Source organism: Bombyx mori, chromosome 14 (genome assembly GCF_030269925.1).
Source record: "Bombyx mori chromosome 14, ASM3026992v2".
NCBI classification, from domain to species: domain Eukaryota; kingdom Metazoa; phylum Arthropoda; class Insecta; order Lepidoptera; family Bombycidae; genus Bombyx; species Bombyx mori.
The window spans coordinates 13167001-13191293 of record NC_085120.1 but is presented as its reverse complement, the minus strand read 5'-3'; the positions used below and the strand labels follow the sequence as shown (position 1 = coordinate 13191293).

At 38.6% G+C, this 24293-nt stretch overlaps 1 protein-coding gene and 1 long non-coding RNA gene across 6 annotated transcripts in view; both read left to right on the top strand.

Moving 5' to 3' along the window:
• Positions 1 to 2440: 2440 nt before the first annotated feature.
• On the top strand, positions 2441 to 3095 carry LOC134200132 (uncharacterized). The gene is made up of 2 exons (XR_009974906.1): positions 2441 to 2520; positions 2885 to 3095. It is a non-coding gene; the product is annotated as an uncharacterized LOC134200132 (long non-coding RNA).
• A 3532-nt stretch (positions 3096 to 6627) lies between these two features.
• The window catches only part of gas2 (growth arrest-specific protein 2), an 86649-nt gene continuing 68983 nt past the window's right edge, over positions 6628 to 24293 (top strand). For 2 of the 5 annotated variants that reach the window (XM_012688360.4, XM_012688356.4), the window contains exon 1: positions 6663 to 6850. The gene's annotated coding sequence lies outside the window, so the exon portion shown is untranslated. Of the gene's footprint in view, positions 6881 to 24293 lie in introns of all 5 variants that reach the window. The other 3 variants (XM_012688357.4, XM_012688359.4, XM_062671971.1) reach the window with 3 other exon arrangements.

The window sequence follows — 24293 nt, the reverse complement described above, 5'->3', positions numbered from 1 at the left end:
AATGGTATTAATAGTTATTATATTAGTTTTTGAATTTATTGTAAATACTTAGTTGACGAGGTCAATGTAAGGATGTAATGTGCGATGTGGATATAATATTACTAGCTTATATCCACGACTTCGTCCGCGTGGAATAGTTCACAAATAAAGCTTTATTTTAGAACTTTGGTTAGCATAAAAAAACGTTATAGTGAGCCAACCTTAACATATAGACATATGCTGTCGCGGACTTTTTTTTAGATCTTTTAAAGGGGAACAATTCTGTCATACATTATTTTAGCGAACTTTAATCGTTTCTGCAGCGCACGCCGCGGAAGCTCTCAAAAGGGAAAAAACCCTCGATTTTGTAACAATATTTCTTGGTGCTCCGCTTGTATTGGTCTGATGTTGGCGTGATGTTAAATAGCCTTCCTCAATAAATGGGCTATCTAACACTGAAAGAGCTTTTCAAATCGAACTATTAGTTCCTGAGATTAGCGCGTTCAAGCAAACAAACTCTTCAGCTTTATAATATTAAAATAAGTATAGATTTACATTTAAGTTTTTATTATGTTATTTTTTTCACCAAGTTCGGCAGAAGAGCTCTTGGTTCAGTTTAATGTTCAATCAACGCCCAAGTGCCCAAGTGTTATAATCGCAGGATCTTATGAATCCAGCTACATATCAGCAGATACGGGTTGCATACCCGTACTCCTGAGTTACTGCAGGTACCACCGGTCCGCACAGTAGCGTGAGGTGTCCCCACGGGTTAATAACACCACGGGTTGAGACATTTAAGTGGAACATCATCAAAAGCGTTTTAATATTTACTTACATTTTTAAGGCGTAGATAAAATCTCTTTCATACTTCATTTACACAAGCGACCCGGTGGCCCGGTCTCGATCCGGCCGTATCAGCACTCCCCAACGCTTCAGTCAACAGAATCCCGCCTGACACTTGACCGTGTTCTAGGCTAGTTCCTTACATTTTCTTTTGAAACGACTTTTTGAGAAAGCTGAGTGGTTATTGCTTAGTGTTTTCCTTTCAAATTCAGATTTTTTACCTTTCCGTAGCGGCGGTAGAAACAATCTTAAGAGCAGTTAGTTACATGTCGTTTACGGTCATAATGAAAATATTTTTCACAAAAAAACTGAATCAATTACCCTTAATAAGTGATCTTCAAGATGAAGCCCAGTTTTTTTTTCTCAACGATGCGCCTGATGTGAGTCGTGAGCACCTGATGGTTGTGATGCTAATTTTATTGCGGAATACCCGTCCTTCAAAACCGAAAAATCTTCGAAATAATAGCGTACTGAGCTGCCATTAACAACAAAAATAGTAAAATAGGTTTTTTGTATTTTCGTGAACCTATAAATCTCAGAAAAACCACAAATATCCATTTCTACAAAACACAAGTCTCACTTTTGGGTCTAGTAAGTAATTTTACTAAGCAATATATAGGAGCAAGTCATCGGTGTGAGAGCACATTGTAGCTGTCTTACTGTGGGAGTATTATGACGGATGGTTGTGGTCATTGCAAGTCATTTATGTAATTAAACAGTAATTATCGACGCGTCGACGCCGTGGAGCAGGTATGGGGGCGGCGCGTGGGCCTAATCTGATCACTTTATTATGATTTGAAAGAATCTTTGTTATCGTATAACGGATAACTACATGGCAGAAAGCTGCTACAAAGTATCTTCCTTTTTTATAGTTATTCAGACAGCCAAGTGAGCTCGACACCCACTTGGTATGAAGTTGGAACTATGGTGGTTGTGAATGCCATCGTTCCACTCGATGTGTGAAGTCTGATGACTTTCCTACCTTTCTGATTGGATCACGAGATACTTCGCGGTAGAAAAGGATAGACTCGATGTGTGAAGTGTGATGACTTTTCTACCTTTCTGATTGGATCACGAGATGCTTCGCGGTAGAAAAGGATAGAATAGTGTCACCTACACGAGTGGACTGACTTTACGCCCTGCTAATAATGAGGTGTATTAATAAATGTGAAATCTTGATTGCGACCTCAACTAGCGACAGTAACAGGACGTCTTTATCTTAAAAATTAAAGCTCTAAATCAGTCGCGAGGTAGGGTAAGTAATAAAACGGTGTAATTTATATCCGTATAAGTTAGTAAAAAAGCAATAAACGTTTAATTCGCTTTCACATCAACGATATTACTGTACACTATAGTTATGTGCTCTGCGGCATGTTGGCGCACCCAACAGGCGAGCGCCACTCCTTGCACTTGTTCGAAAGGGACTCATTCCAGACATTCCTGAATGTTACCAGGAATTGGTTTTGTCACTACTTTCTAGATTATAACATGTATAAGTAAGTCAGTAAAAGAAGTGATACTATCTGACACAATTTCTGATTTACTTCATTTTTGACATGTTCTTTCCCAAACTAAATTTGAAAAGCCCTCAGCGAGAGACAGCGCCCGGCTACACCAGATTAGTCTTGCTGATGACCAAGAGCAATGGTAACAATTTACCTTAAGGTGCAAATGGTATAAATGAGCTCGAACGGGTAGGTACCACCACTTTGTTTATTTTTGCCGTGAAGCAGTAATGCGTTTCAGCTTGAAGTGTGGGGCAGCCGTTGTATTGTAAAAATTGAAACTTTAGAAATCATGTCTCAAGATGAGTGGCGGCATTTACGTTGTTGATGCCTTTGGGTTTCGGTAACTAACACCAGGTGGGCCTTGAGCTTGTTTACCCATCTAGGCAGTAAAAAATAAGTGTTCAGTACACTCGTCTGGGCTGGGAAGATAAAAAGAACCTCAGTTTTACTGAGATTTTCTGTGTATGAGATTTTTTCTCTGATTCACGTATTACAGTATTTTTCCACACATGTAAATTTATATAGTTTTTAAGGCAGCTTTTTGTTATAGGTAGATATTCAATCAATCTTATAATGAAGCTGGAGATTTATCTTCGGTTAGAGCATCACGTTGAGTTCTTTTGAAATTCACTCTCCGATTTCAAGATGTGGAATTTTACTTTGTATTATAACTTATTGACATGGGTATCTATCCTCTCCGGCTAACTTCGTTTCTGCCAAATTCCAAGTTTTTGCTGAAATGAATTATCACATTTTTATTTGAAATACTTTTTTTTCTGTTTTGCTATTGTTATTTTTATTTTACCGTATTCAAAATGATCAGTGAAGATCGTAGGGTTCTTTAAGACGATATAGTAATATCTGGTGAGCAAATAATTGTAACATTATGAGATACACTATTTGATTCATACATTATTCGTCAGTCTTCTGCTGACGTGTTGGAGTGGTAGGCGGGGTATACCAGAGTTGAACTTAATAAAACTGCCGATCGCTCAAGAAGCCGTGTCGGTCTGGCATACGAGGGGAATCCGAAGCACAGAGAGGCCCAGATTGCGGGTGAGACATATTTTCCGGCCTCCAGCTCAACAGCGTCAAGTTAGCGCGGAGGGAGAAGAGCGTTTTGTTCACGTTCTTTTGCTTGCTTCCGCAACTGGAAATTAGTAGCGAGTGCTTCGGACTTCAGGGCAGCTTGTCCGCCAACAACGCATGTTGCCTCAAATGAGACGGCGCTGTATCCTCGAATATCTCAAGCTATAAGACCGCGCTACGATTTTTGGAGTTACGTTGCCAGCAAACATGCAAGAACTCCGTACAAGTCCTTTGAGAGCACGCTGGTGGTAGGACCTATTGTGAGTCCGCACGGGTAGGTACCACCGCCCCACCTATTTCTGCCATGAAGCAGTAATGCGTTTCGGTTTGAAGGGTGGGGCAGCCGTTGTAACTATACTGAGACCTTAGAACTTATATATCACGGTGTGTGGCGCATTTACGTTGTAGACGTCTATGGGTTCCAGTAACCACTTAACACCAGGTGGGCTGTGAGCTCGTCCACATATCTAGGCAATAAAAATAAAATAAAAAAACGCCCCCTGCGGAGACGGGCCTCTCACCTAGTCAGCTATTTGACTCATAGCCATTTGGATTTTAAATTTACAATTTTTACCTTATTTAAAATAATTTTATAAATATACCATATTAAGCATCGGGCATTTTAAAGCAATATTTTGTGGGCAAAAGCATATCAATAGATCTCAGCCCAGCGGCACGCCCTTGATTCCATCCGACTGAGGCACAAAGACGCCGCTATATTCCTTTTTTAAATAATCGCTCGTGGCTTTGTGGGGTCACGCACGGCATTCAAAATGACCAATATCTCTTGCAGTAGGTACATTGCCTGTGAGTAGCTCTTGAAATTATTTATAGCTTCTTTCTTCTTCTTTAATTAGATAAAGCATCACGGTTTCGCCCGACCGTCTATCAGAAGATGCGGGTATATCTTTAGCGAAGCGAACCGAGGATTTTGTGGCCTACTGGGCGTTGGGTGGCTACCGTAACGTCAATTTTGTCACCGTCTTAAGCTGTGAGGTCGATGTATTTTATATATAAAGGCTAGCCTACTCTTCCAAGTGGAGTTGCCGACAGTTGTGTGGCTGGAATAGGTAAAGAAGCCTTTGCCTTGATTTATATATTAACTACTTACTGACGGTACGACGTGTTGTGACCCCACACGCACCTCAGCCTTCTTCTCTGTCGCTTCGACGTAACGTTGCGAAACAGGTGATATGGAATCTACAGGTATCGGTTATATCCGGGGATATCTACAGGTACATTATTTCCAAGATTTCTTTTTTGATTTCGGAAAGAAATAAATTAAACCTAGAAGATTTTCACTTTTAATTTAAAACATTGTATTTAATGTAAACGTTCTCAGGCTCCGTTGCAAAACTTAAAAGAAATTACATGTTTCAAAACATAATGAACCGTAAAAGTGTATGCGAGTATTGTTTTCACTTTCATTATACAGATTACACATAGCATCTTCATGAATTTTTTCTCAAAACTGTGTAATGAGACAATGGCTGACGACGTGCAACTCTCCATCCTACTTTCAGGATTGTACCGTACCTACTGGGATTTACCTATTCAATACACATACATGTTGATATAGCGTTGTAGGAAATATGAATTTGTTAGATTAAATCGTGAACTAATCCATACAATAGAATGTTGAAGACAACTGAAGAGGATTATGGATTGGATGACGAATTTTAATGTTTAGATAATGATGAAATAGCCAAGTGTCGCTCACTGTAGAACCAGAGGGAAAATACATATGCATAAATGAGTCGACTATTATCAAAGCCGGCAATCTGACTTTTGGACAATGATTGGTAAATCAGAAAAATGAATTATTGACTTTGTATTCCATTGGCAGTCACAAAACTCTTCGGAACGACATCTTAGATAAATAACAGGTTAACTATTAACCTTTATTTAATGCAGGTTTTGAACCGTATTCTTTGAAGGAGACGATTATATTCAAATCAATCTGTATTGACATATCAATAAAAAAAATTTGTCCAAATGCACAGATTGCCACCTTTGATAATAGACGACTCAAATAATGTGAGTTCCGAGATGACAGGTGTCTGAATCAGGTATATTTGTCTATGGAGAGTATCGTTGATGATCAATGTTATTATAAAGTAATATTACATTTACAACAGAATTTTGATTTGGATACTACAAACTTAAATTCAGGATAGGAGACGTCTAATCAAGCTTTACATATTACATCAACATCACCGTCGTCTTCTTTGAATCCAAAATCAATAGGCAGGCCTTTAAGATCACACGGCTTATTCATTACTTCCACCCACTAAATGTTTTTTTATGAACGAGTGAATATAATTAATTCAGTAATTGGTAGTCATTATGTTATTATTGCCACCTATAGCCTAAGATTATTTTTTATTGTAGATAGGTGGATGAGCTCACGACCCACCTGGTGTTTAGTGGTTACCATTGCTCGTAAGCAAAAGCGAAGTGAATGACCCACATTAAGATATAAAGCCCAAACTGTCGCGTTGGGTAGAGCTGAAAACTGGATGTTTACGATCGGCTAATTTATTATATTTTATGTTTTCCGAATGTGGTTGGTGCTGATGGTGCCTGTGCATGCGGCATACTGACTGCAGCCCTCGCGTAGTTTTTTTTCCTACCTATGCTGATAGCCTTGAGAGGCTATATCACGTGTAGGTGAGCTTACGGGGCTCAAACCGGGTGTGTTGCTAACACTGGCCCTAGCAGGAGCAGTGCTTCGCAGAATCTACCACCAGATCGGAAACGCGACCCACTTTTTTTTTATTTTTTTTATTGCTTAGGTGGGTGGACTAGCTCACAGCCTACCTGGTGTTAAGTGGTTACTGGAGCCCATAGACATCCACAATGTAAATGCGCCACCCACCTTGAGATACAAGTTCTAAGGTCTCAAGTATAGTTACAACGGCTGCCCCACCTTTCAAACCGAAACGCATTACTGCTTCACGGCAGAAATAGGCAGGGTGGTGGTACCCACCCGCGCGGACTCACAAGAGGTCCTACCACCAGTAACTGAGAAGATCCGGCGAGAAACTCTGTTGGCTGTGCCTATGGGTTAATTCGCTCGTCGAGCCCTTCGTCGCAAGCGACGGGTTCGACGAGGACGGGACCGGGGCATACTGACTGTAGCTCTCGGGTAATATTCGTATTCTCATTGACTGCAACGTCTGCAGCTAACTGCTAGTTTGCATAGACACAATAAAAGCCACCAAACCGTTGCTGCATGTAACCAATCCTACTGCTGCCATAACGCACGCAGCTGCCGCACGGTGTGGTCGTGTGCGACGTGCTTACGCGAGAAATTCACGGGATTTTGGCGTGTTCATTTAAATATATTTTTAATTAATTTCGGTGAGTGAGAGTTCTGTGATTATAGTGCATTGAAGTGCGAGGGAAGCGCTGCCGACGTTACTGTAAATGTAGGTGAGTTTTTACTTTTTTTGAAGACGGTAGGTGAGCTCTGTTTTAAACGGGCAATCAATTTTTAATTGTTTTCGCTCAATTTTCATGGTAATCGTCTTATGAAATGCGAAGTGTATGTACTCTGTATCACTAACGTTGCAGGTACGTTGCCATTTGTGTAGGTACTATTTATTTGTTTTTGTTTCGAACAAACGGGAAGGACAGGTAATAACACTCAGGTAGTGCCTGTAAAAGTTCTACGAAGCCCTTGTTTTGCTGGATCATGCGGAAGGTGAAACATTTATTGTTACATTATTGTTAATATTTATATAACAGTTAATATACATTTATTGTTAATAAAATACCACATTTTTTTGTTTACAATGTTATTGTCATGTCAGTAGTTAACAAAAATTTTAGTGTTATTCGAGCTTTTTTGTGAGCAAAATCGATGGACACCACCCTTTGCTTTAAACGACGTGGTGGTGCAAGATAACCGATCTTGAATCTTCACTAAAACTCCATTGTCCGTCGGTACTAAAGGGTTCCAGTTCCGCAGGAAGAAACATGAACAGATCATGGACAGTTTTTTTTTTCCCTATTATGCTGATAGCCTTCAGAGGTTATTTTAGTTTCTCCTTGACGTGTAGGTGAGCTCATGGGACTCAAACCGGGAGTGTTTCTAATACTGGCCCTAGCAAGAGCTGTGCTTCGCAGAATCTACCACCGGATCGGAAATGCGACCCAATGAGAAGATCCGGCTAGAAACTCAGTGGGTTATGTCTATGGGTTAATTCACTCGTGGAGCCCTTCGTCGCAAGCGACGGGTTCGGCGAGGACGGTGACTGGTGCTTGTGGTACCTAAAAGCACCGTTAATGGATCGAAGGACAGTATATGTTTTTGAAATTTTGTCGTGTCGCCCTTTGGAGCCTCTTTGTAAGAAGGTATTTTTTATTTCCCATTGATGGGACGTTTTGCATGCCTACTTACTTAGCTTAAATCCTTGGCTGTCAGCGGGTCGGGGAAGGTTACCCGATCAAAAGATATAATACACAACTAACTGTCGCTGTCCACCTTGAGAGACGAGGTCGATATCACAGGAAAGAATAGCAATTTAAATCGGGTACGTCTGATTTACTCGCGGCAGAAATAGGCAGGGAGGTGGTGCTGCGTGTATGATAACTACATGACCAAGGATCAGCAGTTTTAAGTTGTGGAATCATGCTGATAGTGGTTTAAATGATAAACGGGCTCACGGACCTCGCTGGAAAGATTTTTTCCAAAATAAACATTTCGAATGTTCACAAGCGCTTACAGGTGAGCGATCCATCTACGCTACAGCAAACGGCGCGCCGCCGGTTGCTTTAGAATTAAGTTAAACGAAATAACAGCAACTAAATATAAACGTGAAGGAGGAGCCAGCGCAGTCGGTTCGGTCAGTAGCGTGCTCAGTGCTGTGAGCAACAGTAATAGATCATGAAGCCACCTGGTGACAGCTGGCACGCTAATGAACCGCATTGCTTGATGTTTTCACTGATTTCCTTTAGATACGTTGCATGCACTGAACGTTACGATTTCGAATGTTTTTTGTAAGCAATTTATTGATCTTTTCATGAATTGAATGTGGCGGCCGCAACGTATACTATGTAAGATATATAAATGTTCTATGATGTTCCTCAAACAATGCAATGAATAGTATTTGAAGACTAGAAATATGAGTGGGTAATTATTGCTTTGTGATTGAGTATGTGCCTTCATTGTTAGATATTGATTTGTTTATTATGATTATAGTTCAATGTAACACTGAATTTTATGTTAATAGTAAAAACATGTCGTCACGAGTTTATTAAAATTTTAGTAGACATTGCGATAAAAGTTTGATTCAAAATGCTTGAATGAAGCGCGAAATGTACCGCAACGTCTTCTCAGTTCTGGACGCCTGGTACCTACCTACCTATATGACGCAACACTATTGTTAAATAATTCCGTTAATCATTAAAAAAAAAAGGCTAATTAGAGGATTCTAATGAGGAAATTCCGTTACGTGATTATTTCCTGTGAATCATTAAAGTAGGTAACAGTTTTTTTATTGCCTATTTGATTGTCTCTGGTCACCGATGGTCATCATAGACTTGAACAATGCCAGTTGAGCCACTACTAGGTAACATTTTTGTAGTTTTTAATTTGTTCAGTTTTCCCTGAGCACTACCCAAAGTGGAAACCAGATTCATCTAATACTCACTAGTCATCCTTATTAAATTATGGATTGATTTGAAATACTTTGTAGTTTTTTATGGAAACGAGCAGCAAACCCTGAGTTTCTTGCCGTTTCTTCTCAGTAGTTAATCTGCATTCCGAATCGGTAGTAGTCAAGGAGAGAAAAAAGCGTCTGTGAAGGCCTGCTTGGCTAAAACATTTTCATTTAACACAAATAAAATTGCTAAAACTATAGGAACATATTAAAGTATTTACCTACAAGGCACTTGACGAAGTGTGTTCCGTCGCATCGATGTGTATCGGCCGAATGTAACGACATATTAATTAAGTTGAATTGGATACTCCGGACCGGGCTGAGGTTGTTCATGATCGCTTTTTGCAGCACACTCGAATGTAACAACGTTGAACAACATTCCTTTTGTGCATCGCGCAAAAAACACATGAATAGTTCGTACGCAATCAGCGACAAACGAAATTCAACTTTAATTCCAAACTATTTCGTCTAAAGTTTTTTTTTACGTTACCGAAGTACGTTATTCGCAATAACAGAATAATGTGTTTCAATTAAACATTGACTGGACATTCTTTTAGTGTGTTTCCTTGGTTTTAACGTATGTGAGTTTTTAATTAATTTTCAATTTAACTGTCATTATTTTTCCATCACGTGTTCGCCACTACTTGTACCTTTTTGAAGTTATACTTACTTCTTTAGGCGCGTTATGAAAAATTGATGAGAGTGAAATTTTACGATGCGCGCGCACCGTGACACAAAATTAACAGAATGAAGTTGCCCACTAAGTCGCTCATTGCAATACGACCGACGTAACTTGGCGAGTCCGAGTATAGCCGCAGGTGAACTTTCCGAATCGTACCGAGAATTACCGAATTTATACGATGTCCAGAAAAGGGATGTCCAATATGCGTGTTTGAGGATGTTTAATGGATTTTTTTTCAAATTGATTAAAATTTAAATAAATAAAAAAAGAAATAAATTTAATAAAAATAAAGTATAAGTTCTTACGCGCGTACACGCACCCTTTTTACTGCTTGGACAGATGGATCACAATCCTCCTGATGTCAAGTGGTTACCGGAGCCCATAGCCATCTACACCGTATTATAAATGCTGCCACTCACCTTGAGACGCGAGTTCTAAGTCTCAGTTTCAAGTAGCTTGTGCACTTAATGTATGTGGTGTGAAACGTGGTCTAAACGAATAAAGCAGTTTTGTTGGAAAGCGTTAGGGTTTGTGTACAGAGAAGTTAAGGGATTTGCCGGAGAACAGGCAGCAACGAACTCTGGGTATTATACAAACATACTGCGACCAGCAAACAGCTGGTACTTGTGGTAGGGCGTACTTTGACTCGTTGTGATCCCGCACTGCTGGGTACTTTGGGTTATATGGAAAGGGCATGTTCTTCCAGCGAGCGAGTATCACACAGCCCACTGAGTTTCTCGCCGGATCTTCTCAGTGGGTCGCGTTTCCGATCTGGGAAGCACGGCTCTTGCTAGGGTTCGTGTTAGCAATTTCGTCAGGTTTGAGCCCCGTGAGCTCACCTACTAGTTAAGGTTACGCTGATATAGCCTCTCGAGGCTCTCAGGTTAGGTAGTAAAAAAAAACCGAATGCTGTTCAGAACTTGTATACATCTATAGAAGTCCTTTTAACAAATAGTTGCTAACTCGATTCAGACTTTTGCCTCATAGCTTCGATTCGATGGCCGACACCGCCACACGTCCCGATAATATCTGTGATCGTGGAGACAAAATTCGGTAAATAATTGTTTTATAAAAACGCATATTCACGCAGATTTCAGTCAAGGTGACCAGGTCCGGTTCGTTTTTATTAAATTTAAGCTCGTACAATAATTATCTGATGTTATCTCAATGATTATCTTAAATACTCCATTGTACATTGATATAATTGTAGTATGTTTTGTGGTGATACAAATCGTAACCCCTCTGTTCTTTGACATGTTTTGTATATTAATTAGTATTTATCTACTATCGGTCTAATTATGGTACATTTCCAATAATTATGAAATTACTGACTTAATTTAAGCACATGACTGTTATGTGACATAGATGCATGAGACTAAGAGATGTATGGAAATGGTAGTGCAAGGTAGAGTGGGAAGAGACATCGACGGAGTGACTGAATGACAGTATGAGAATTAGATGAGTGAGTGTTGAGATGACGGCTGATAGAAGAGAATGGAATAGAAAAAATCGTCGTACACCTAGTGGGATAAGGTAGAGACAAAGAAGAAGTGATCGTTAATCTACATTTGGAAGGTATTTATATTTATAAAGATTTGTACTATGTTATTTAAATTTTATTTATTAACTAGATTGGGTTGTGTATCTTTGAGTCAGTTGCTAACTGTTAGCAATATTATTATTATTTGTTTGTATTGTATTTCTGTGGTCACCGGACAGAATATCGTAAAACGAAAATAAGAATTTAACTTTAAAACAATAATCACAGTACAATTTTGAAGACACAGTATGACGCACTCGCCCGACACTTACGAAATACACTAACGAGCCAAACACTAACAGCAACTTAGATAAGTGATAGTTTCACACTTAAAACTTCTTGTGACTCATATAGTAGGCACTCGTCAATCGAAAACTTAATAAAAACTTGTCGAAAACGAACTTCATTGAATAAGCATCCATAGCCTCAAGTTATTACAAGGCCATGGGATCTTGAGACAGTTAATGATTTTGCAAACTGACCTGAACACAAAGCCTATGCTTGCGAACAATTTCCTCCATGTAGGAAGAGCAACTTCCGATAAAACAAGGAAAATGCTTTTAAGATGTAGAGAAATTTTTACACGTTTTTTTTCCTTCGTGTGATTTGTTCAGGTAGGTGACTTCGCGGTCTTGGCTCCGGGCGCTCCGGTAGAATAATTGAGATAGAGAAACAAGACACTATTTACAGACTTCTAAATAGTGCGTTGGGCGTGCGGACGTTATTTTCATGTATTTGACTAAAACTTCTGATTTTATTTAAATAACATCAAACTTACCCCTGTTTACTAAGTTTTTTTTTAATTCTCTGATTAATTTAGATGATCAAATAAATCTAACAATAATTTTTTAGATTGTTTTTCAAAACACAACGTGAATTGTGAAAACCTATTCCTACCAACAAATTTACCTACACGAAATATCAACATATTATTGTGTCGTAGAATGGACCGATATTTTCATTAACACGTTGACTGCAGGATTATTTTTGAGGGACTTTCAGCCAGTGCGCATGAGGTCTTTTCGAGGCAAGATTGTAATTCTTCACAGTGCGTATGAGAGCTGATAGCCTCACAAAGGATCGTTATTGAATATTCACATACTGATAGAAATGTGGATATACATAGTCGCCTCTTGTACTGAGCGAAAGGACGAGCTTTTGACTGCAGCACTAGTAGACAGTCGCGCATGGGCCTTTTTAAGCAGCATAACACAGTCAACTTGTTATTTCTTGATATTGTGGGCGCACCGTGAGTAATCGTGCAAAGAGCTTGCGCAGCACGAAACGACAGTTCTGAGACGTGTTCACTCTTCCCAAGTCAGGCAACGAATGTGTCATAGATAATACACATAAATTAGTTATAGATAAGCAACTCAAACACTCAAAAAAAAAATTTACGGGCGTCGGCCACTAGATGGCTTCGCTTCGATTAGTTTCTCATTGCTCCTATTGATGGCAGTAACAAATTACCTATACTATAGGATGAAGGACTTTGTAAATTTTCAGAAACAACTAATTGAAAAAATTTTATCAATTTGTCTGTAACATACAAATACTTGTATGATATATTAATTTTCTATTTTCTGTGTTTAATTACATAAAAATGAAATGCCTTAACTTTAAAAATATATAAGTTTATGGGCATTCGCTACAGTCGCATTCGATAATTTCCATAAAAAAAAATATTTGTCTTAAAGTATCGCAGTTTTAGGGCCTTGGAGTGTGTCTCGATTCCAATTTCCACTCGAGCGATGGAATCTCGACTCTGCCGAGGCACGCCACCTTTTTTTTCCTACCTATGCTGATAGCCTTGAGAGGCTATATCAGCTTCTCCTTGAGGTGTAGGTGAACTCACGGGGCTCAAACCGGGAGTGTTGCTAACACTGGCCCTAGCAAGAGCAGTGCTTCGTAGAATCTACCACCGGATCGGAAACGCAACCCGCTTCGCGCTAGAAGTAGGCAGGGTGGTCATACCTATCCGCGCGGTTTCAACAAGACGTCCTAACACCAGTAATTATGCAAATTATATTTTTTCCGGGTTTTGATTTTTATTACACGATATTATTCCTTTATCGTCGAAATCATTCGTTCCACCGTTCGTGCTTAGCACATGTTCGTTAAGCACGAATTTTGATTAGAAAAATTAGTACCTGCTTCCGGAATTCGAATACCGGTATCACGTTGCTCAATAAGAATGCTCCATTTTCTTATTCTTTAGGCCGCGACGTCGTTAAATTCAAATAGTTATTTATATCTAATTGTCGCATTTAAAGAAGTTATCTTAGGTGCCGATTTCCACAGTCGGTCCACGATTATGGGTATTTTTGTTTTCGTTTAGCTGTTCGAAAGTGCTTCGTGCGATTATCGTCTTCAAATGGTCAAACAATAGCACGGAATGAAAATTTTCGATAATATTTGTTTACACGAGATAAAAATGTTCTTTTCTCATGCATTCGATTTTTTGTAGATGAACGTTAAGTGTTTTGAAGTAATGCCTAAGTGAATAATGCGCTACAGGCACGTGTGGCGAGAGACGGACGATTGTAAAAAGCGTCACGATGTTGAATATGTAGCAACACCCACAATTACACCTCCACGCGCCATGTTGTGAATGGAAAATATCCTGAGGCTCGCGCAAACCTTCCATACTGTTTATTTTAGAAGTTGTTTATTGTGCATTACCTACTACAAGATGGCTTCCTTCGCTGAGAATATTTATTATGAAACGTTACTACAATGGCTGGAATTCTCGTCCAATCTCTTGTAGGTCAATGGTAGGCAGGAAACCAGAAGTTTCCGTTGAATAAGCGTTGCGCGATCGTATAACTCACGAATAAACTCACAAACAAAGTTACAAACGATAAATCTTCTAAGACGCAGTTTTTTAGATGGGCTCGTATTGTTGTTATATGAATGGTTGATTCACAAAGATTTAATAAGAATTTCAAAGGGCCAAGTTGGTTGACTTCAGTTATTTGGATCTTTTATTTTATATTAGAAGGTTTTAGTTCAAAACTTAATATTTACTGTAGTATTTACACGCGTGTCCATAACGTACGAATGTTGTGACCAATTATGTTTTTATTCGAATGACATAATATGGTGCTGTGTGTATTTCCCACGCATCGTTCTCTCAATGCCGTTCGTATTGTTGATAACCGTAGTACTGGGAATAGAGATGTGAATGTAAATGTTTGGTTCAGAGAATAATTGTTTTACAATTCTTCTTCGTTTTACTCCCTCCGTGGAGAACGCAAAACATGCTGTAGTTTCATTGGGCTCAATTCAGATCGGCGCCTTACTCGAGGCCCGCCCTCTTTCGATATGATAGTTCTTGGATTAGCAAATCAAGATGATACAAGCGGAGGATTGGGTTGGAGAATAAGATGAGGATATTACTGTTCGGAGAGTAGTAGAGGAAAAGCTTGAAGCAGCCAGGATAGTTTCCCCTGTGTCCTGTGGTCTGCGCAAAATGAAATAATAACCACCCTGATTTTAATGACTACAATATTGTCACATAATTGTAGCCATTACACTGAAAAACATTGAAAACACACAATGTTATTGAAAAGCTTTTATTAATTGTATGACTAATACACCAACGTACACAATGACGCTTGTCACCTCTGTTGACATTACATTTGAATTCATTTAAATTGTAATATTATTGAAATAATGTGACACAAAATAAATATTAAATGTTTTTCGTTGTTTTATTACATTTACACGTGTGTATTTACGTTTTATGTAAATCAATATATTTGTCATATACATATTTGTATAATAAAACAGATTCATTTGAGTAGTTTATTTTGCTAAAATTCTGTTCCGTGGTGCGTATGTACATCACTAATTTGCCGCAAAACCTCGTGTTTCCGTCCGCCATTACTCCGTTTCCGGCGTCGAAATAACGCACACATCATCGTAATCGATGTTTGAATTCGTTTGGAGTTTATTGGCTGTCATTATTTTATAATCTGATTACGTTGAAGTTCGAATAATTATTTTTCAATTCTAATAAGTTAAAACCCATTAATATATTTTTACGTCTTTACTGGTAGTGGGACGTTTTGTGAGTCCGCACGGGTAAGTACCACCACCCTGCCTATTTCTGTCATGAAGCAGTAATGTGTTTTGGTTTGAAGGATGAGGCAACGGTGTACTGTTAAATCTGAGACCTTAGAACTCATATTTCAAGGTGGGTGACGGCAATTACGTTGTAGGTGTCTGTGGGCTCCGCTAACCACTTACACTAGGTGGGCCGTGATCTCGTGAACCCAACTAAGCAATAAAAAAAAATAAAAAAAAATTGCATCTCAATGGAAAACCTAGCAGTTCTAGGTAAGAGGCTTGATTGTTTATCTGGCTACGCGCGCTGATTCCCATGAGCAAAAAAAAACAATGAATGATATATTATGTTATGAATATTCCAAAACCTTTACAGAAAAAAAAGCAATTGGCGGTAGGAGCACACGACACGCAAGCTAACTGGTCTTATGATAAATTCATATAAGTAGCATAGACTTGAAAAGACAGTCTCTATTGCCGTTGGTAAACAGTAACAGTTTGATAACAGTGACAGCAACACGTACTGGGAAAGCAGAAGCCCTTTGTAAGGTTAATGGCCAAAAATACTTAGTTACACCTATTAAGTCATGGGTGAGGACGATGGAAATGAATAATGATGTTTGTCTAAAACGGATGACTTGCGAACACCACTGATATCGAGCTCATCGTAAAAGAGTGCGTGTTACTTGTGGGTTCAGAATAGCTGAAAGTCAATAAATTTAACGGTAGTCTAAATTATTGATGCTAATTTTAGACAAACAGAGTGAAAATGTATTCGAGGATATAAAATTAATTTCGTCCACGTCCTGAAGGCCGGAAAGCATCGTAAAACTAACGAGAAGTCAGTCGGCGCGCATTATAATACTAGTAGTACCCGCCGCCGCCGCCGCCGCCGCCGCCGCCGCCGCGCCGAGCCACTGCGCTCGTCACTATTTTCGGTCACTTGGTGGTGTTGTTTGTCGACGATTTTATTTATTATGCTGTTTGAGGCGTCTTACCTAAATTTGTTTACTGCTGAATAGTTCTTTTTTTTTAAGTTGTACTAACATCTATGAGTCTTGGTCACTTGAAAAATGAATACATTCTATTACCATAAACTTTTCCTCAGTCTCATCCCTCGATTTGAGACGTCTCCTCGCCTGGGTGGGCGGTATCAATGAAGTCAAGATTTAATTAAAAGAACAGAATTTTATGCTAATAGGCTGGTATTGTATTTTAGGTAAAAATATATATTTTATCCCAAATTACGTAACTATAATATTATAATATACACACAATTGTAGTCTTACTTTGATATTGTTTTAAAATGCATTACTTTAAATTTTAAAAAAACAAATGCTCTCCTCGCATGAAAATTGATAAGTTTGTTCAAAACTTCGGCAAAAATAACAAAAACTATGTCAATAATGTTTTATTTTTTATTGGCTAATAGACATTTTTAAACCGTGATCCGAAGCACGTAATCTCTACAAAGCGTAAGGTATATATGTACCAAAGTCGCTACTTGCTATCTTGAGTCTTCGATGCAAAATTACAACACTTTTAATTTCGGGGAGCAGTGCTCTTCACACCCATTCCAGAAACATATTTCTCAGTAAACTATAGCAGGGTTACTCCATGAGTCTGATAGAGCTTTTGTTAATGTTTGTGAGCTCATTTGTCTCTCCGCGGGCACAAAACTAAGAGGATTCATCAAGGTTTATGAACTATTCGTCAGTCATGTTCCGGTGCGTGTACCTCTTATTACGAGCGTGACACCGTCTGCTCACCGCTGGGCAGGATGTCGCCGTTTTATCATTTGTGAGCTTGTTGAATCGCCACATCTTTGTGTTAAGAGTGAGGATGTTTGCCCTAAATTCGCTGATTGTGTGTGTGAAACAATATTATCCTCATATATACATCCTTCAGCTATCAAGCTTTGCTTTTATAAGCCAATGTAGGCTGATCTTTTCTCTTGGACAAGGTATTCCAGCACAACTTTAAAACTCTTCAAAAATTATTCTATTCTATAGTTCTGTTGTCGAACACAAAAGCAAAATAAGACAGCTAAGGGTGTCTTTATTATTTCAATCAATAGGACTGTTATATCTTATGATATAAAAGAGTGGAATGTCTAAAACTACAACTGATTCGACATTTTTTGTATATAAAAAAAGTAGCATAATAATATTTGTTTTGTGAAAACTTATAACGTAGTTACTTTGCACAATTGATTTAATAAAAAAAGAGAAAACTATTATAATTGTACACAGACGACACAGTAGTAGCGCACTTTACGTCTCAATAATATTCCACTCTGCTGTATTTATTTAAATTATTGCAAAAGATTGCAAATGATACGGGCAGCTCAAACCATAAAATCAGATGAAAGTGAAGTTTAAAGTATTTGAATGTACGTAAAAGGCGTATAAGTATCGGCATTCTAAAAATTCCAGACTCGAGTTATTTATTTTTTATTGGCAATGCATATCTGTGGCGCTGTTTATAGCAGCACTTACATTATTTTTGTTGGCTGCCGGCGCGAGGGCCACAGAAGGGCTTTTAACGGTGTAAGGGGCTTATAGGATATTTGGTTCAGAGCACGCGGTAGTCATATTGTGCATTGAAATGGAGTTCGATTTTAAAACTCTTTAAGATCGACAGCTTAATGTATCTACTTTGGGTGTTGAAAAAATCACAATTTGACCGAAGATTCGATAATGAGAATCGTAGTACACTTACTGCTAAGTGACCATCATAATCCGAACATACTTCGAGCTGGAATACAATAACGTTCTCTCACCATTATCCTACAGAAGTTATACCTCAAGATGGGTGGCGCATTTACGTTGTAGATGGCTCCGGTAACCACTTAACATCAGGTGGGCTTGAGCTCGTCCACCCATCTAAGCAATAAAAAAAAAAGTTTAGAGCAGAACTCACGTATTCCTCGGTTGACAACAATGCATTGATTGTTAATGATATAACACATAAACCCATTACTGCTAAAATATGTTTATAGTTATAATATATTCAACACTTTCACATACAAATGTCCCAGCACAGAGGTAATGTTATCAAAAAATTTGTTATGAGTTCATTAGTAAATTAATTATTAGTTTCATTTAATTATTTGTTTGGTACCGATAGAAAAACTCTCCTGGTCCGAACGAAGAAGTAGACAGTTGCTGCTAAACTACTGAATAGTCCAGACATTAATGACGACTTTTGATTAATTTTACGATTTCCAATCATTTTATACAATAGTACAGATGAAGCTCAAGGCCCGTCTAGCGTTAAGTAATTACTGGAGCCCGTAATACAGATCACGAAGTAGAAGCCACTATCCATTTTGACAAGTTTGGTAAAAGCTCACCACGTCTGTCCGTCTGCAGCTAAATTTTTTACCAACAATAAGATTGGTTTAATCCGGGTGTAAACGGACTACCGAAAGATGTAATTGCTGATCACAATATCAAATATTATCTTAATGTTACACAAAATACGTTTCGTCAGAGTTGACAAGTGCGATCATAATATCAACCTAGAAACATCTTCACGCCCACGCGGTGTACGTACTTGTACGGATCCCTTCTGTGGACATTATTACTTAGTACTAAAATATCAGAAGTTACCAGGAATCCATGTTTGAAAGAAAGTAATTCTTTGATCTTGTGCGTTTAACGTGCTGACTGATGTTTGGTGCAACGTTTGACCTAAAATGGATGTTTTGAATTCCGTCTTGTTTCTAATTTAGTCTGTTTATATTTTTTTAATATCACGTCATGTGCATGCATGTAGTCGCTTTTATAAATATATTTAAAATAATTATTAGAAACGGGGAAAGTACGTTTGCTTGTTCATCCTTTACGTACAGATTTAGATTTTGTTTTATAGCTTAGTATCATTTGAAATTTAAAAGTACTAGGTTAGCATAAAACGAGGGAGATATAACTACGTACACTCCAGTGAGGAGCGCACACGGACTTCTATTTTCCTGTAGTCAGGTTCTTATTTGTAAGTACAGCTGTTTAATAAATACGCTCTTGACATAAAAAAATTATAAAGGCAAAGTATATGAAACAATGGCTGTAGAGGAATAAATTATAATTACGGTTGCTTTCATGCCAACTAGCGAAGGCTGAAAAACAAGGGGCCGGCTCAGCTGTGCAATCGTATGACTTCACTGAAGGCACATGTTTCACTCTGCTCCGGAATACATATTGTAATTACATTAACAAATAAACAACAAATGTTTTTGAATTATTAATTGAGGAGCATGACCTCGGTGACGACGTAAAAATGTTGTGTCGGTATTTTAAAAATAAATATTTAAATAAGTGTTTAAGTCGAGTGACGCGCTACCTTTACATTATCGAACATTTTCAATTTTTGTCTGATATATGTATTTATTATTTATTTATTTATTTATATATTATAAAGCTGAAGAGTTTGTTTGTTTAAATGCGCTAATCTCAGGAACTACTGGTCCCATGGTTAGATAGCCCATTTATTGAGGAAGGCTATATAACATCACGCTAAGACCAATACAAGCGGAGCACCAATAAAGAATGTATCAAAATCCGGTTTTTTCCCTTTTGAGAGCCTCCGCTGCTTGCGCTGCAGAAACGGTTGAAGTTTCGCTAAAATAATGTATGACAGAATTGTTCCCCTTTAAAAGATCTAAAAAAGTCCGCGACAGCATATGTCTATACGTTAAGGTTGGCTCACTATAATGTTTTTTATGCTAACCAAATTTGTTCTAAAATAAAGCATTATTGGCAACTATTCCACGCGGACGAAGTCGCGGGCAAAAGCTAGTGTATTTATGTATTGTGGTATCAGGGCAATAAGAACTATGTAATTACAAAGCGTAGGGGTCCCTTTTCTGTAAAGAGACAGACATGACCGAGACTCGAGCACAGAGCACTCCATCCCCTCTCTATTGTTCGCCGCGACAGACCGTCTGGCTGCAGTGCCACTTGCACATCCGTACTCAGCAAAAATTAAGAGGACGATCTCCACCATAATTTTCAAATCTGTTGAGTAATACGTTTTTGAAATGCGAACGTTTATTTAAATATGTACTAACCCAAATTATCATTATTCTTTGAGACAAATCTGAAGTAGGCAGCGATTTTAAATTGATATAATATATTTAAGATCTCAACCAGTACCTACCAGTCACTGGTGGTAGGACCTCTTGTGAGTCCACACGGGTAGGTACTACCACCCTGCCTATTTCTGTCGCGCAGCAGTCATGCGTTTCGGTTTGAAGGGTGGGACAGCCGTTGTAACTATACTTGAGACCTTAGAACTTATATCTCGAGGTGGGTGGCGCATTTACCTTGTAGATGTCTATGGGCTCCAGTAATCACTTAACACCAGGCGGGGTGGGAGCTCGTCTACCCATCTAAGCAATAAATAAAAAAGTTAGTCAATGTTAAAGAAAAATAAAAATTAGAAGCGTTTGACGGGACGAAGCTGCAATAATTGTATACGAGACGTCTGTCGGTTTCCGTCTCGTCAACAAACGATATTATTCCTTTTAATAGCTTTGATCCGCGCCCCCTCGACGCGCCGCGAGACGGGCGAGGCTAATGTCAGGGCGTCCGGCGGTAAGCCCCCGGGAATGCTTCATATTAATATGTTTTGTTGCATACCCGCTACTAATCCGTACCGTTTTACCCTCACAATCCAACCTGCCGGGATTCCGCGCTCATTTAAACTCATTCTATTTCTGTTATCGTGGTACGCTCCATATTTCTACGGATTTATTTACAGTTCGTGTAATTTTTTATTTCAAATTTAATGTTAGAAGTCTTTACGACCATTAATATAAGTATTTTGTTGTGATCTTAGTCAGCTAATGCTGCGTACCGGTTAGGTTGTGAACCTGACATTCTCAAGCTGTTTGTGTTAGTTCTTCCCCATCATTCATTCCCAGTATCTTCAATTTTCTGAACTCCTCTAATTTTTATCATGAGCAGCAGTAGCGAACGCGCCGTGAGTGTCCATTTCTGTCCTGGAGCAATCACGTGTTTTTTTTTATTGCATCGAGGGGTGGACTAGCTCACAGCCCACCTGGTGTTAAGTGGTTACTGGAGCCCATAGACATCTACAACGTAATTGCGCCACTCACCTTGCATTATAAGTTCTAAGGTCTCAAGTATAGTTACAACGGCTGCCTCGCCCTTCAAACCGAAACGCATTACTGCTTGACGACAGAAATAGGGAGACCACCCCCGCGCGGACTCACATGATGTCCTACCACAAGTGTCCAGCGTGAAAGCCAGTAATGTCTTTACTAATAAGTCAACGGCTTGTAACTTGCTGATATTCATGAGCGATGGTGACCACGAAACTTTAAGTAAATACGGAATTTCGTCGACTTTGGATGGTAATAAAAAAAATCAAAGCAAAGGAGAGAGTTCGACTTTATTTATATCTCCAGGTGGAAGAATAAGGTTCAGAATAAAACGATGTATTTTTACAAGGATTACCCGAGATCGCTTTGCTTCTTAGCGTAGCATTTACTCGGCTCCTTTTACGGAATTTAGTATTGAAACGGCACCATCAATCTAGTGTGAACAGGCAGGTGACCCAAAACGGTCACATTACTAATTAATAAATTATGCAAAACTCCTTAAAAGGCCACTTATGTCTTCATGAAGCTATTTGCGACTGGTAACAAGCCTAGTCAAGCATTTTAAATATTTGTATTCTAATTTACTAAAGTTTTCTTACTAATTTTGCCTAATTATCCCGTTGTGGTTATAACAGCATTTAAAGTTATACGGTGAATTCTAATTTAGTTTTGCAAGCCGTCTAGTAGGCCCGATCAGGCGGTAGATGCCAACCAATAACCGCGAGCTATCTGTGTCCCGATTTGGGACATCACGATTGAGACTGACCTCAAAGCTCAAGATAAGTATCAATGCGATCCGGTTAGAACTTTACACAAGTGGCCTGTAAATTCCACTGCCCAGATAAATAAAAGAAAAAGTTCTTGACACTCGAATCTCTCCTCAATAATCGATTTTTAAAACGGGTAATACATCGGCCATAAGCCCGTATATACACTCTGCCATTCCATCAGACTTCCGAAAATAGAAGTATAAGTAATACTGATGTAAGTTATTACCGCGGGTGGTCCACCGAAGGAAGTGTGAACAGAAATGTGAATGAATCAAATACCAGAACGTGAACCTTGATCGATATTACGTCGTAAAATAAGCGAATAACCTAACAGACATGAAATTGATCAGTAGTGATACTCAGAGAAACTCATAAAACTGCATTTTACGCCTTTTTTTCATGTCCTACAAAAAAAAAGACACTATTTTTAATTCAAATTTATTAAAATTTATTTTCAATTTTTTAGCTCCATTTTCTATAAAAGCATACTTATTTTTTTAGTTTTTTTAGACTATTCTATATTTTTAATTTTTTCGTTTAATTTCAATTTTTTCAATTTATTTTTTAAATATTGAATTGTCATTGGTCCTTAATAAGTATACCAAATTTCGAGTTAATCCGACGTTTTGAAGGGGGTCAAAATCATGTTCAAAGATTCCGTTACAAACATACATACGTCTGAAGCTAATAAAAGCGTATTAAAAAACAAGTTTAATCGGCATTTCTTGGGACAAACGTGTATGCAACTGCAACGTGAACTTAGATCCTTATAACAAACCGCACAATAAATAATAATTAGGTAGTAAATTATCTTATAAAGGCAATATATTAAACTCGATCAAAAATACATGTTAGAGAACATTCGCCACAGCTCTGAGGCCATCAACCGGTCGACTTTAGTGAGACGGATGGCCGCGGGGAGGATGCGGGCGTTATTTTAAAGGGCGGTCGATGTTTCCTCCTCTTTCGGCGACTACTTAATTAACTTATGTTACGTTATTATTGTAAACAAATAGTCCCAGCCACTCGCGCCACGAACTACACGGGAGCGGGATAGCTGTCCATTATTAGCTAAGTTAGTGATACAGTGATCACATGGTTTAGCGAATAGTCCGGTTACCGTCCTCGTCGAACCCGTCGCTTGCGACGAAGGGCTCGGCGAGCGAATTAACACAGCCCACTGAGTTTCTCGTCGGATCTTCTCAGCGGGTCGCGTTTCCGATCCGGCGTTAGATTCTGCGAAGCACTGCTCTTGCTAGGGTCAGTGTTAGCATCACTGCGGTTTGAGCCCCGTGAGCTCACCTACTAGTTAAGGTTACGCTGAAATAGCCTCTCAAGGCTTAGGTAGGAAAAAAAAACACAGAATAATATCAACTGAAGGTCCCTCCGCATTAATACAATATGGTGCATGTAATCTGTAACACAAAATTGCAATGATTGCAATGTACCATAGTTAATTAGGTGACAAACTAAAAATACGACAATCTAAGCAGAAACACTGAGGCATTAGTCATGATTTTTCAATAATATTTTGCAGTATTGTCATTGTGCATTTTTCATTTGTAATTTTAGTAGGTTGTCCGTGACGTACATTTGTAATTCGCGCAGCTGTGAATATCGTTAATCGTATGAAAAACATCGATTGCTTGGAACTATGCGCACTCCACCTGCCTCCCGCTGATGGTAGTATGACCTAACCTGGATGGTCAACAACAAGTGGTTATGGACGCATAGACGACAAACAAGTAAACACGACTTAAAAAAAAAGGAGGATGTTCCACCGTTCGAAATCCATTGTATTTTTTTTATGTGTTACTTCAACTTTATCAAGATTTGACCAGTAGTTTTTTAGTTATCCTCAATAATGCACATTGAAGTAACCAAGAGAAGTGTAGGTAGATAGCTGTAACTGTACACGTTGAAACAACAGCGTAATGAAAATTGCTTTGCGATAGAAATGTGCTGATAAGCGGTTATAACGATAAAAACCGCACTTAAAATTTAGTTTATCTGCTCTTTAT